Below are 9,913 nucleotides of genomic sequence, written 5' to 3' on the forward strand. Positions count from 1 at the left end.
TCACGCGTTAACGTATTGCAATTTTATTTTGATGCGACTAATCGTTCAGGTTGGCTGAACGGGTGAACAGTGGCCCATGTAGTATATTTCGCGATGGTATAGCCAAGTTCACACGTAGTAGACGGATTTTCCAATTCGATTTTTTTGCAAACGAAGACATTAGGCAACGTGGAGGAACGCTACATAATCCAGAAACATAGAAATTTTGTTTACCACAGAAGTACGCGAACTGTCTAAAAAATAATCGAACTTTTTAAAAGTAAAGCAAAGACATTGTTTCAAGGAAAATGTCATACGGTCGAACTTCGATAGTTCGTATCTCTGTAAGTCGAGAACCTCTACGAGACTACAATTTTGTTCGTTCCCTTTCGTTCCGCTGCGAAAACCTCTGGAAGTCGAAGTAAAACTTACCTTAACTCGAATTATTCGCCTCGTGTCCAGAAGCATTATTTTACCTCGTAACTGGAATTTAGAATAGCCAGACCTCTATAAGTCGAAGTTTACTTCTATAAGTCGAAGTGTACCTATAGCTGCATTATGTGTAAACCAATCTTTCGATATCGTCTCTTCTCTTCCAACTTTTAGGATTGTCTCGAGTAACGTGAGACACGATGCAAGCCGTATCACTTCCTCTTTGCCCTTCGACCACGACGACCACGTGCATATACATGGAAGCTAATCGTTATTCTTCGGTCGAACGCATAATTGCCATCGACTGTCGCGTCTTTAACTTTTGCATCTATGTACGTTGAATGAAATGAGTTGTAAGAGGAAGATTAAAATGCTAACACCATGTGAAAAGCTGAACGTAATTGTTTTCGTAGAAAGCTTCTGTACGTCGAATTTTTGTTCGACGAGTGGAAACTTTTATAATTCGAAGATTTTATCTCTTCCTTTGAGGTTCGACGCATCGATGTTCGACTGTAGTATATTTTAGATCTTCTGTTCTACATAGAATCACCCACTTACCGACTGAGACAGCCTATATAGTAGGAAGTAATTTTATTAGCACGAATGAGGCATAGGAGCAATAGGATAAAAATAAGCAAGGAGTGGATAGGTCGAGTCGGTGTGAACGGGCCATAACGTTGAAAACAAGACGAAACAAGCTCGATAGAGACTGCGACGCGGAAGAAATGAAGGGATAAAGAGTCGATCTGCGCGTTCACCTTTTGTCGCGTAATATTTTCCGATAAGTAGCGGAAGCATTGAAAGTAAATGTTCGGGAAATATAGAAGAGAAACGCGATGATAAGCGCGAAACCAGGCATGCACAGGGTGTCCTAAATTTGTCGAACGAAATAAATCAATGCATTCCACTTTACCGGTGCGTTAATCAAACAGACAAAGAGTTAAGTGCAGGTTAAATTTTGCTTTAGGGTATCAGCACTACTTAGCGAGTTCTTCTAATTTGTTTTTTATACCTTTTTATATTTGTTATATATAGTTCGACCATAACGTTTTCGTAACAGGAAAATTTTCGGCGTTTGAAGATTTCCTCTTTTCGCGGTACTTTTTTAGCTAACAATAACTAGTCATTTGGAAAATTATTCTTAATTTGCAACCCAAATACAATCTACGATTCGAACTTAATCTATCCATGTTGAAATGTAATTCGAACCAAGTTTGACCTAACCTAATTGATATGTAAACTTGCATATAGTAAATAAACTCAACGGTATAGTTAACCATACTGTGTGCTTAGACACAAACTATAGCCAGTATAAATTCCAATAAACAAATCTGATTCAGTTGAATAATAATATGCTTGAAAAACCAATCTCTGTCACATTAAAACCAGCTAAATTTCGGTCGTCCGATACATCCTAACCTCGTTAGATGAAACTTCGCTTATGAACGAGGAAAAATGGAAGAAAAATACTGCAAAAAAGCTCGCACGGGTGTAAAGAAGAAAAATGGATTCTCCTCGTGTCTTGATATTCGCGCTTTTAGGAGGACACGCGGTACGTAACGTGCGCGAAACGTAATAGCGTAATATCTTTCTGGAAGATATACGACAGACCTGATACACCGTGGCAATATAACTCAGTAGAACCATACCGGATCGTGTGAGAAAATGATTTTTGCTGGGGATTTTCGCGGTTGGATTCTCAGGGTCACGTGACTGGCCTAATCGACACTGCACACGCTCGCTGTCTGGACTATCGAGGGAAAAAAATGAACGCTTTCGCGCGAGCTACAAGTCATACAAGGGCGTGGCTGTTTAAGGCTTGGAAAGGGAAATTCATCGGTGGTAAGAGTTATTGGCCACTCGTGTGCCTTCGGTCTCGAATTTTGGTCCTGGTCACGCCAGTGTCCTACCGCGTGGCGACAAATAGCTGGCTGCCACGCGAGAACACTATCAGGCCGATAAAAGTGGCCACCTATCATTAAGACGTACAACCAGATACATCTGGTGGAAACGATATTTCTGAACGTCTACTAGCGGCCAACATTCCGATCTACCTGTTACATCGGTCCTAGTTATTGCTTTTAAAATTTTGAAAAGCTCGTTTCGTTGGCCTGAGTTTGATTTGGTTTAAGGTTAGGTTTGCAATCTTTATGTAATCGTTGTGTATACGCATAGATTTTAGCAGCGTATTTCATATTTGTTTATAGAGAATAATAAAAAATTCGATTCATGCAAAATTCTAAGATTTCGACAAAATTGAACGAAACAGAATATTAAGTTTAGCGCTGTGTATGGACCAGCACAAAGTTAGAAGCTACGCTTTGAAATATCAATAGCGGTTCGTATCGCGTAAAACGAGAATATCCCTAGACGGACATTATGTTCTTAGTTAGGGGATTATGAGAAAGCACCAGCCAATTGACAATACCGGTCGCCCATCGATGTGCAAGACGGAGTTTGATGAAGTTTTCAGATGAAATTAAGCTATCGTCCTTTCGTGTGTACGAAAGCCGCGCTTAACCTTATCCCAGCAGCCATCTCTGCCGCTTCGTTTTCTGCATTAAGTCTCACAATAGCGTGAATAAAAATAACCAAACTCTTGACAGTCCAGAAATAATAACATTCCCAGGACCATTCCCACTACACAATAAATTCCCTAGCAGTGTTATCTGGCTATTCACCAACACCTCATCGAATCCTCGTTGAGTAGAGGTTAGATAATTACGTGCCATAATTTTCCATTGATAATCATTAGAGAGAGACAGCGTTAATATGGGGAGATTAAGTGCACGGTACCTTCGAACATGGAAATCGATATAGGTTGAACAAACGGGATTATGTGATTAACACTAGTGTTATCAAATTCGTTAAAATAACGAGTCTCTATTTTCTTTTAATTGTTGAAAGATGTGAAGCCTTTTGGTAAAATTAATATAGACTTTTACTATAGTCTATAGTATAGATATTAGTATAGTGGTAATAAATTTTTATCGAAATTTGATTCTACATAGAAAAATATATCGCGGATATAAAATAAAGTGTTTTCACACGCGGTGGATAAAATCAAATTTGAACGTTTCTCTGGTATATATGAACTTGTTCAGCCTGTTCAATATTACTTTTGATAGGAACAAAAAAAAAAAAAAAACAGTTGGAGGTAATTTAACACGGTATCAAATCGTTTGTTTGTTAGCAAAGCTGAAGGATGTGATTACGCGAGATTGAGTTCTCTTGAGGAAAAATCAGAAGAGAAGGATCTAGAATAACAATGAGAATTCATCACTGTGTTTTCCTACAACAGTACGAGATGTCTCTCTCTCTCTCTCTCTCTCTTTCTCTGTTTCTTCTCTCTGTCCCCCTTCGTTTTCGCATGAATCCCTACAATAACATCGCGAAGCAAGTAATAACACCACCAGTTTCAGCAGAAATGCGAGGTAGACGAAAGCAAATATAGTTCAGGGCGTTTCATCTGGACCGAGGAGCAATTTTGTTTAGCTGGCACTGATGAAATTTGGCTTTTCGATCGCTGTCGTTAATTGATTCGTCAAACGTCAAATGATATCTTTGGATCATGTTAAGTCACTTCGTTTGCGACTATTGGTTTTCATTTTGTGTACATAGCTTATACATTTACATGATAAACATCATTAATGATGGATATAAACATGATCCTTCTATCGAGTTACCTAGTTCCAATCTGACGAAAACTGTTGCATTGGTCTATAACCAAAAGATAACAATTGAAATTCCATGAGATCTGGCCAGAACCTGTAAGGTCCCCCTAGACATTCCCCTAGACATTCCCCTAGATACACATCTGATTGACGAGAATTTCGAAGAACCGAACTTGCACGGTGCAACGATTCTTGAAATCCCCTGCAAACTCGCTAGAACTTGCAAGATTCGTTGAAACTCAGCTAGATTCATATCTAGGATTTACTTAATTGACTAACAACTGGAAGAGCCGCCAGGGTATCTCTGAAACTCTGTAGACCTGCACCGTGCAGGCTGTAAAATGATTTACTCGGATGCATTTAAATCCTGATCAGAAATTTGCCTAATTAGCGAAGAGGCGGAAGACCTAGAGAACCGCAGATGAAAGAGAAGCTTTCAGAATCTGCTGGAATCGCGTTCGAATTTAGCTAGGGCTGCCTAGATTTCGATGCATGGTTAATTAGGGAAAAGATCAAAGATGTAAACCGTCATTGGCTGAGGAGGATCCCTCGGAATTCCACTAGGAATTCACCTGGAACCTTGGAAGCGCGTAATTCAGCAGCTCGTTTCCTTCAGATTTCGTGAGATTCGTTCGCGGCGTTCTCAAAGACACGTCCGGAGACAGGAAGTGCTCGACATGGCATTTTCCAATCGTCCTGGGAAACGAAACGTGCGAACTATCCCGCAGGACGGAAGGAAAGAGCGAAAGGTGGGAAACGCGGTTTTCCATCGTGTCAAGGGCCGTGTGTTGCACGTGAGACACGGCTTATCGACGCCCACAGGGATCCGTGTTTCCGGCGGCGTTCTTGGCGCACCTCTGGAACAACAACAACAACCGGACACAGAGTGCGTGACGACGACGAAATCAGAGATAAAAATTCTCGCGGCGCGCAAGCGACAAGTATTATTCGCCTGTCGTAGTAGAATCGCCGCGTCTCGTCCCGAAGACACTAGGCGAATTCTTGAACGAGAACGCGAACGTGCGTGCGCATTCGATCACGATACATCTCTTGCAGCCAGCTGCTTCTCTGATGCAAATTCCCCCCTAATTGCAGATCGCTGGCCGTCGATAACGCGTTTACCGAGAGCCAGTAAATTTCTGTAATAACAGGCCGCCACGGGAATTTCTAATGAAGAAATTTGCCTGGCCCTTCCTTCGACAACCCTTTATCCGACCATCTCAGCATCCGCCGTTTTGTTCTCCGCGGCGACAGAATTCGCACGTTCGAAATTTTCGTAATCATAGCTGCTGAGAAAACCACTTGGACTCTCTTGTAGAGACGTTTCATGAACGTACACGGGCAGACAGTGTATTATGCAGGATAAGTGAAAGATATTTAATTTTCAATAGATTCTGTTGCATAGCAGAACTTTCCAGAGAATATTTCGCTACAGATTTGTTTACCAGAAGTATGAATCCTTGTCCAGATGCACAATCGTGTCTGGCTCCTCTGTCCGATATGATACACGGACATTGCCGACGTAGCTATGGTTAACCTATATTTTTTTTGAGGTTAACAGAGAGCTCCTCTGTACATCGAAGCTTCGTTAGTATTTCACGTTAAACCATTTTAACCGAGCGTTTGGCCAACTTGCACGCTAGAATTTTCATGAAATTGAATTGAACGAACTTGAACCTAACCTAACTTTCCACCCTCGTAACCTACAATTCTGTCATGTTAATCATTTAGTTGGAAGGTAAACTGACCTACATTGGGAGCTAGTTTTCAAGAGAAATAACATCCGCGATCAACGTTTAGGCACGCGCCTGTTAACGACTGCGTCGTATTTCTCAGAATGTTTCTAGAACAAAATCGTTATCTCGAGCATTATGATCCGTACATTTCATTTATTACAATTTATGTAAATACTAAAAGAGTTCGAGATTTCGACTCATAAATTGATTTAACATTGATCCCGGTTCGTAAAACTTGGTATATGCAACATGTACGATCCTAACCTCAATCAGATGGTCGACGGGTGTTCTCGCATAACATTTTCATTTACGACCGCTCCAGATCCTTTCCACCGAGAGTAAAGTACGTGCAGGATAGTCTCGTCATCTATTTAGATTTTGGATGACCGTTATTCTCTTTGGCGCGTGGGAGCTCGACATCTTAAGGATTTGTCCTCGCATAAATAAATCTTACTCGTCTCTTTGTCTGGTCCGCGGCTCTGGGCTAGAAGGGAAACGGCGGGATCGAAACAGAGAGAAGAGGCTGATCCTCGTCGTCGACGACATCGTCTCGTTGTCTGCTGTACGCACATTTACACGGGAGCCAATATTTGCACGGCGGAGTTGGCATCAGTTTCCTTTGGTCAGACCTCTCGATGCCGCGTCGTATTTATCGTGCAAACGAACGACGATCCCGCCGGAACTTGGGTATCAGAGCGACGCTATCAGACGGTAAACGGCGAACTACTTGATCCGGATAAATAAAGCGAAGATAGCCGAGAAAGATACACTCTCGCGGCACGTCGATTGATCAGACGGAAATTTCTCACTTGATCACCACTTCTCCGCAGCGTCGGAGCTGTGTGCTCAAACACGGAACTTTGATTCTCTTCGATGCAAAGAAAAAAGTTACTATTTATTCCCTAGATGTGTGGGACCCTATCAACGAGGTTGAGACGTTCGAATTGTGAATCGTGGTTAACTATGGAGACAAAACTTGCTATTTATTCTCTAGACATTCTAGATGCCATAAAATCGTTTTTCTTTTTTTTTTTCTGAAAGATAAAATATTAACTTGGTCTTCTTCCTTTTAAGAATAGAGCAGTTACTAAAGCCTGAAATTTTATAGCTTGGACACTAATTAAGATAAACGACAGGAAGGAAAAACTACCATCTAATCGTTGGACGGTATGAAAAGAGGTTATGTTATATTACGCCTTTTCTTTAAGCGATGAAGTGCCTGGAATTTTCGAGTTTGGACGTTAATTATGGAAAACATTAAGATACGTTCAGAAGCTTTGAAGATAATCTAGCCTGTCCTATGCTATTCGCTGAAAAGCCCTGTGTGCGATGCTCAGACCGGCTTAACGCCGCGCCCCAGTGATTAATCACTCTATGATCGCGATATTCTTCGGTCTAATGCGCCAGTGGACGCCGCGTGGCAACACTGTTTACACAGGCTTTTTATCTCGTGAATCGAGGAATCCCCGGCAATTTTCTACTGCAATTTTATTGGTCGGTAATGCAGTACCTATTAACTTTCGACAAAGATCTTACCGATCTGGCAAATCATTGGCTTGGAACTCGATGAAAGATGCGTTCATAGAGTGTGAAAGACAGAGATCTAGTGTTTTTTGCGGTCATCGTTTGCACGCAGGCAGGCCTGCCTTTGACAGGTCCTAGCACCACCGTCGAATAAAGGGCTCCTTCTTTTTATACCAACTATCTGCCACGCTCTAAAAATGTGAAAGTCAAATTTAAGATTACTTTAAACGTTTCGAGTATCCCTCTGATGTTTGTTGCGATCTTTTTTATAGAAGTCCCCAGATATATCAAAGATATTTAGAGTGTTTTACGTTTCAAATACAATTTTGCGCGAAGAACGAGCTTGATGATAACGTGGAAATAACATGGAATAGTAAATCTTTGATTGGTCTTAAAATTTCTGTGGCAACTTTTTGAAAATCTTTCAAAAAATTGTACGGTAGTTTGAAATTCTCTTCGACGAGGTAAGCGGCGTCCGGCGAATCATTATTGAATTAAATGGTCTGGAAAATTTTTGAGATACTCTGGTTCCTTAAATTAACGAAGTTGCAAAAGTTTCTGCGAAAGTTCTAGCGCGCTGAAGCGGCCGACTCGAAGCATTTCAGATTATTTAAGACGAGGCCATCCAGGCCGGGTTATCTGTCGCGAATAAATCCGTTCGTTTGCTTATTTACACCGGATTACTCCCGTTTCCTGCAACTACAGGCCATCCAACTACGACCTAACCTCCAGGACAACTTTTCAGAAATTCCCAGCCTGTTTTCATTCACGTTGAATAAATACGAAACAACGTCTCTTTTATTTGTCGAAAAATAAAAAATTCAAGAGACACAGAGAAAAAAAAATAAAAATATGTATAGTCGAGATTTATTCAACGCGTACAACTGTTGGCAATGCTGTTCGTTCACGGAGCGATTGCACCCAACAAAAGCCACTGTGTGATCGAATAGCCCGTCAAAAGGGTTAAAACGATTGGAAAATCCTTTTAAACCTAACCTCTGAGATTATATTTTGAAAAATCCTAACCTATACTTATTCGCTTTCAACGAACATTCGTATCGTTTTTATTTATCTCGAAGGGAAAAGAAATGGAAGATAAAGGAAAACTTATCATGCAGTTGAGATACGTTGACCGTAGGCAACGATTGGTAAGCCTATTCTCGCTAAACCCGCAATTGCACGGAACAAAAGGCAGCACGTGATCAGATAGGCTCTCGTAAAAGGGTTAAACCGGTGCAAGAGAGAAGAAAATGGAAACTTTTGGCTTTCGATTACGAGCTCGTCCCCACGTGATTAATTAACGGGTACTCGGCCCCGTTTATTTGTCGTCGCTCCGTCACGCCTAGTTCTTTTCTTTGCCGGGATTCGATCGATCGAAAAAATTCCAACAAAAACACGGACCCGTGCCACGGTCATAAAACGCGGGTGTAAAACAAAACGTCGAACGATTGGCCCTGTAAAAACGTCCCTACCCCCGTTTCAGTCGCGTGCTCGCAACCCTCATAAATCCCCAACCCACGAAAATTTTCCCCTATAAAACATGGAAGAAATGGATCGCGCGACAGATATAGAAACATGCAGACGAAAATTCTTTTGTACGCGTTACACTGAATGTATCCATTCGATAAATATATCTATACATTTCACATATTTGCTTCGTAAGTAAATTTATTCGTAACTCGTGATATTTAGATTTTTATTAGCAAAATTCTATAAACAAATTAAGCATCCAGAGATCAGGGATGGGCAGTAGTTAATCGTAATCAATTATTTAATATAATTATAGTAACAGTAATCTGTTGTTGATAAATAAATCATGATTATGTATGTGTAATTTTTAATCAGTAATTTTTTAATCATTCAATGACAAATTTATATTTTATAAGCTTCTGCAATCTGTACATTTTGAAAATTGTATAATTTCGATTGCCTAACACTATGCTATTTGATAGATCTAAAATATTCATAGCATTGTTATTACGGAAATACTACACATTAAATCACGATAAAAAGTTTAATAGTTTCACGATGAATGATTAATAAATGTAATCATGACCATTGGTTACAACAACTTTTCATTTTTTCCCTTACTCGTTAATCAATGATCAGATCTGATTATTAAATAACCAGTAATCATGATTAATAGCCTGATTTTACATTAATTACAATTTTCAGTCATTAGTTGACGCAAATCTGGCAGACACTCGATACAGTGACAGTGCGCGTTTTTAATTCTGATCTAGTAAAAGTTTCCACGAACGTTTCGATTGTCATCTAACCTCAAAATTTTTAAGGCAGTTTCCACGAACGTTTCGATTGTCATCTAACCTCAAAATTTTTAAGGCACTTTCCACGAACGTTTCGATTGTCATCTAACCTCAAAATTTTTAAGGTACATTTTCTCCTCAAAATTTGTCCCTTTCACTGTGGTATATATGCAAAGTACACCGATGTGTTTGGATTTCCAAGCGCTCCTTCTGAAGAAAGCTGTAGCTCGCCTGATCGTCATCGTAAGGTGAACTGTAAAGACTCGAAAACAGGACCCACCCGAACGATGTTAGGCTTCAG

At 40.4% G+C, this 9,913-nt stretch overlaps 1 protein-coding gene across 3 annotated transcripts in view; it reads left to right on the forward strand.

Annotated features, from left to right (window-relative positions):
* LOC139994936 (uncharacterized) overlaps positions 1–9,913 on the forward strand; it is a 70,760-nt gene that overhangs the window by 31,042 nt on the left and 29,805 nt on the right. The gene's annotated exons all lie outside the window — the stretch shown is intronic.

The sequence above is a fragment of the Bombus fervidus genome, chromosome 15, assembly GCF_041682495.2.
Source record: "Bombus fervidus isolate BK054 chromosome 15, iyBomFerv1, whole genome shotgun sequence".
NCBI classification, from domain to species: domain Eukaryota; kingdom Metazoa; phylum Arthropoda; class Insecta; order Hymenoptera; family Apidae; genus Bombus; species Bombus fervidus.